Below are 6000 nucleotides of genomic sequence, written 5' to 3' on the forward strand. Positions count from 1 at the left end.
CAAAGCACAAGGACCTGAATAGGGATGCCAGTGCGAGCCCCTGGTTCCCCACCTGTAGGGAGTTGCTTCACAAGTGATGAAGCAGGTCTGCAGGTGTCTTTCTCTCCTCTCTCTGTCTTCTCCTCCTCTCTCCATTTCTCTCTGTCCTATCCAACAATGATGACAACAATAACAACAACAATAGTAACATCTGAAGTGCGAATCTGGGGTGGTCCACCATCCCTACAAAACATTAGAGTGGTTGGAGAGACCCCCTTAGAACTGTGTGTGAAATTTTCACTTTGCTCTAACATGGAAGATACAAGTTATGTACAAATCAGGAACAGGTGTAGAAAGGGGGAGTGTATAGGATACATGAGAACCACTCTAGTCATGGAATTGCAATACTCCATACTCACATTAGAGCATATATAAAAAAAAAACTTCAATATCTTTTCCTTCCAGTTTATTTTATTTACTAAGGGAGATGAAACTGGAGAACAGGACTCATCCATGCAATGGTGGGGCCCAAACTCAGGAGCCAGTGCTGATGAGGCAAGGGGTTTCTCCACTTTGCCTGCTGAGAGGCTGTAAGCAGCTCATTGTTATAAAAGTTTACATACAGCACCAGTCACAATGACGAAAAGTGAAAACTGTGGTCCGGGAGATGGTGCAGTGAATAAAGCTTTGTATTCACATGTATAAAGTCCATAGTCCAATCACTGGCAACAAATGTACCATGCAGGGATAGCCAGAGGGTGTTTCTTCCCAGGAACATGCTCTCTGTGTTTGAGAGAACTCTGCCAGAGACATCCTAGGCTGCTGCTTACTCAGCGATGTGGGGGAGAAACCAGGAACTCTTGTGGCTGAGGAGGAACGCAATGGAATGCTTTCATTGATCAGAAAAGAATCTATCTGCCTTTACACCTTCTGAGATGGAAGTGGCAGGTCGGAAAAAAGGAAATGACTATGAGCAGGAGAGGGGGCAGAGCAGAAAAAGAGCAGGAAGGTAGCAATGCTTTCATCTAAACAGTGGGGATTAAAATAATGCCCTTCAGGGTGGGTCTCCAGCTGTGGAGAAGGTTCTAAGCAGTAGGGATTAAACCAATGCCCTGCAGGCAGGGTGGGTCTCAGACAAAACAATGATTATGTAAATACACCACAGCTTTAAGCAATGCAGGGGGCTGGCATAATAACCAACAGTGCCAGAGTGAGGGCTGGTTCTTTCTCTCCTCCTATCTTTCTCATTGATAAATAATTTTTATTTTAAAAAAGGAAGTTCAAAAAGAAAAACAAAAACGTACTGGATGATTACATAATTTTAAAAAATTTATTGATTGGAGGCTAAAGGTTTTACAGTCCACTGTAAAATACAATAGTTTTTTACATGCATAACACATAAATTTTAACATTTATTAGCACAAAGCATGATGTGATTGAATGTAGGTTTCAGTATAAGCAGTTTTCCTGTACAGAGTTGTAAGTTTTCATACAAGCAAGGCAGTAGACTCAGTTCTTCTACATGAGACATTTAAAAATTTCAGAAAAAGAATCCAACACCATTATACAGCATTCTAAAGATCAGCTAGTCGCAGAGGGAGAGAGGAATGGAATCTTGCCCCACACAGAAATATGGCTTCAGTGAGTGGGAAAATGTCTCCTGGAAAGAATGGAGGTGGGAGTTGTCACTCAAGTTGTAGAAGGAAAGCTGCCCCCACTCCCAGTCCAGGCAAACTCCAATGCCTCTGGGCTTTCTCTTCAAGGTCAGAACAACAGGACATCCATCTCCTGTCACATAGTCTCCATCTTACAGGTGATTATGTCCAGAGCCTCTTCAGACCAGACCTTGGCTGCTGCCCCCTGCTGGAAGGAGGAGTGGCTACAAAGCCCTATGGCCCAACTGGGCTTGTCATTCACATGCACCTCCCAGTAGTGGCGACCAGCATGGAATTCTTCAGGAACAAGGACTACAAGATCAAAGGGAATAGTCTGCTGTCTCTGGTGAACTTCACTCCTCTTCTTCGGTGTCACTGATCTTTTGTCCTTGGACACACACAGATGAGGTTCTGTGGTATGTGGATCCAGAATCACCTCTACTCTGAATTTCTTTTTTTTTTTTTTTTAAATATTTTTTATTTAAATCTTTTTTTAAAATTTTTTTATTTTTTATTTAAGAAAGGATTAATTAACAAAACCATAGGGTAGGAGGGGTACAACTCCACACAATTCCCACCGCCTAATCTCCATATCCCACCCCCTCCCCCGATAGCTTTCCCATTCTCTATCCCTCTGGGAGCATGGACCCAGGGTCATTGTGGGTTGCAGAAGGTAGAAGGTCTGGCTTCTGTAATTGCTTCCCCGCTGAACATGGGCGTTGACTGGTCAGTCCATACTCCCAGTCTGCCTCTCTCTTTCCCTAGTAGGGTGGGTTTCTGGGGAAGCTGAGCTCCAGGACACATTGGTGGGGTCTTCAATCCAGGGAAGTCTGGCCGGCATCCTGATGACACCTGGAACCTGGTGACTGAAAAGAGAGTTAACATACAAAGCCAAACAAATTGTTGAGCAATCATGGACCCAAAACTTGGAAAAGTGGAGAGGAAGTGTTAGGGAGGGTACTCACTGCAAACTCTAGTGTACTTCTGCTTTCTTACTTTGGTGCCATACTCCAAACTCAGTCAATTTCTGCTTTGCGTTTCTACTTCTTCTTTTTTTTTTTTTTTACATGCATAACATTCCCCAGATTCCCATTTAACAATACAACCCCCACTATGTCATTCATCATTTTTCGTGGACCTGTATTCTCCCCACCCACCCACCCACCCCAGAGTCTTTTACTTTGGTGTAATACTCCAATTCCATTTCAGGTTCGACTTGTGTTTTCTTTTCTAATCTTGTTTTTCAACTTCGGCCTGAGAGTGAGATCATCCCGTATTCATCCTTCTGTTTCTGACTTATTTCACTCAACATGATTTTTTCAAGGTCCATCCAAGATCGGCTGAAAACGGTGAAGTCACCATTTTTTACAGCTGAGTAGTATTCCATTGTGTATATATACCACAACTTGCTCAGCCACTCATCTGTTGTTGGACACCTGGGTTGCTTCCAGGTTTTGGCTATTACAAATTGTGCTGCCAAGAACATATGTGTACACAGATCTTTTTGGATGCATGTGTTGGGTTCCTACTCTGAATTTCTGTTGAATCTTCTCTAGGGCTGAATCCAGTGGAGGAAGACTATATACCTCCTTCCTTAGCTGGGAGAAGCACACAGCTGGGAACTCCCGGCTCTCATAGCTGTGACTAAAGTTCTTGCCCTCGCTCAGAATGTTCATGTCTGGCATCACACTCCTCTCGGAAACTTCCTGGAGCAGAGCCTCAGTCGTGGAGATGTGGTTTTTAAAAGCAGTGACATTGATTTCCATTCTCTGCAGAATGTCATTTTCTTCTTGAGCTAGTGTGGAGAGAGCTGCCTCTTTCTGTGTCTTCATAAATTCATTTAAGTGCTCTAAGATAGAGGCCAACTTAGACTTCTGTTTTCTCTTTTGGTCTCTCACTTTTTGGAACTTTATGCCATGCCTCTCTTCCACTTCTTTTAATTCCCCTAAGTGCTTTGTCAGAAGTGTGGCATAGCCATTTATCATGTCTCTGTAACAGGTAGCAGCCTCTTCCAGAGACCTCACTTGGTGGCCCTGGTGGTCATGGAGCTGAACACAGCCAGGACAGAGCACCTCCAGGTCCTCCTCACAGAAGAAACTCAGCACCTGGTTGTGCCCCTCACACAGATTCTCCTCTTGTTGACTTACCTCCTTGCTGCTGCTGTGGACGAGTTCAGTGATATCAGTTATCCTTGTTAACTGCCTGTTTTCAGTCCAGTGCCTCTTCTCTCTCTCTCTCTTTTTTTTTTTTTTGTCACAATAAAGTTTATTGTGAAAAAACAGGCTGGTGTTGGGACAAGGGGACACACAAGTAAATTTCCGGTGGGTGGCTTAGGTGAAGTAGTGTGGCTTCTTCACATTATCCCATACTCGCTGAGGGCAGAGGTCAGGTCCTCCATGGTTAGAGTGTACTTGCGGTCCTTGCTTTTGTTTCTGGAGCTGCCAGAGGCTGCGCCCTTCATTTTGCAGTGCTGAAGGGCATCTCTGGCAATATCTGAGATGAATTTCTGGTCAGCTAGGGAGATGAGCCGTACTATGCGTAGGTCTGTAGCCTCAAAGCCTACGCGGTTCAAGTAGTAGCCGGTCACTGCATCTGGGAGTGTAGGCGTGTAGTCCTCCAGCTGTATCAAGAAGTCCACCAGCGGAGTGCTGGACACCAAAGGCCTCATGCCACCTTCGGCCATGTTCAGCAGGTCGTAGTCACCCTTAGACAAGCCCCCCTCATGCTGCTCTGCAGGCTCCCTTGCCTGCACCTCCACAGGTCTCAAGCCCCCCTCCGCGGCTCCAGTCCTGGGCCACCCCGCTGTCCCCACAGTGCTGGCCTTGTTTCCTGCAGTGGGGCTGGCAGGCAGTGTGGTAGGAGTCCAGACCATGGACACCAGGCCTGGGGCTGAGATCCTTGCTGCCTCGGGGTCCGCGCCAAGGATGCTGCAACTCATCAGGGTGGTGGGAGAGGCCGAGGCAAACTTCAGTGCCTCTTCTGACATGGGTGCTGACACACAGGGTAAGACAATTTGTCCTGAGGTTCCTCCCAGCACTGTTGGAAGCAGGATTGTCAGAAATCGGTAGACTATTCTATTGAGCTCAGTTTAGCAATTCTGATTGCAGGCAGCCAGTCCTCCAAAGTAGCCACTCCACCTATAGGAGAGATGTGATCACAGATTTGAAAATGCTCAGGGATTGGTTCAGACCCTGCTCGTTCTCCATTGAAGCTTCTCTCCTGCTCCCACGCCATCTCCACCCACATCTAGAAGTGACTAGGTCTGTGGAAAGCTTTGACACATGATCCCTAGTGGGTAAGTAAAATCTGTTGTTGCAAAGGAAAGACTAGATGTAAATGGCTGGGGCTCTAATTAGCATTTGGCTGATGGCAGCCTATGGTGCGCAGTATGAATTTGACACAAACCACAAGGGATTGTGAGCGCATCATAAGAAACTTAAACACACGTGGCAGGAAATGAATCTCTTTCCCCCCTGGTTCCTTCTCCTGCTCAGATGGATCCTGGTTTTCTACCCAGGACCCGCTATGCTTCTTCTGGCCAGAAAAAATGAATATGTGGATCTGGACATGTAGTCACTAAGTTATGACTCATGTGCCTGGCATAGTCTTTGCTGTACCTAAAATACATCTTTCCATACTATTGTACTGCCATAATAAAACCTTGATTGTTTTAAACCCTTGCCAAGCCACACTGTAAACCCCCTCATCACCACCATGTAACAACCTTGATTGTTCTAAATCCAAGCCCAAGCACACTGTGGTAAGTCTTTAATTTGTAAAATTACAATAAAATCTCCCATGGGAATCTACTTCGTGGATACCCTAGAGTCCTGGGGACATGATGGGCCCCCAGTGTCCCCACAGATTCCTTACCTGGGCTGGTGACTGCTCTCTTTAAGGCAGGTGTTTTGCTGGCCTGTGTGCTATGTTCCACAGGCAGGAACTATGAGGCAGTATGGAACTGAAGTGTGTTCTCTTCTGATGAGACCAGAGTATTTGTGTATCTCCAGGTGGGTGGAGCTTGACACCCACCTGCAGTAGCTATTGGTTCAGCATAAGGGTGTGTGTGGTTAGATTGATACTTTATGCCTGAGGCTCCAAAGTCTGAGGTTCCACCCCCAACACCACAATAAAACAAAGCTGAACAGTGCTCTGGTAATAAATAAATAAATAAATAAATAAATACATAGTAAAATATTAGAAAAAGTTATTGTTTTTTTAACTTGTCATTCTGTATATTTACATATAGTATCTTTAAGTTTAATTTTATTATGAGGTACATATCAGAGACCAACCAAGACCAGTTCAGCCAAATTTTAGTCTTTATTCAGCAGGCTGGTGATTACACTCACAGCTATGGCAATGC

At 45.2% G+C, this 6000-nt stretch overlaps 1 pseudogene; it reads right to left on the reverse strand.

The window, feature by feature from the left end:
* Nucleotides 1–3964: 3964 nt before the first annotated feature.
* Nucleotides 3965–4620, reverse strand: LOC132534775 (transcription initiation factor TFIID subunit 10-like; annotated as a pseudogene).
* Nucleotides 4621–6000: the final 1380 nt, after the last annotated feature.

This window comes from Erinaceus europaeus, chromosome 19, assembly GCF_950295315.1.
Source record: "Erinaceus europaeus chromosome 19, mEriEur2.1, whole genome shotgun sequence".
Lineage (NCBI taxonomy): Eukaryota > Metazoa > Chordata > Mammalia > Eulipotyphla > Erinaceidae > Erinaceus > Erinaceus europaeus.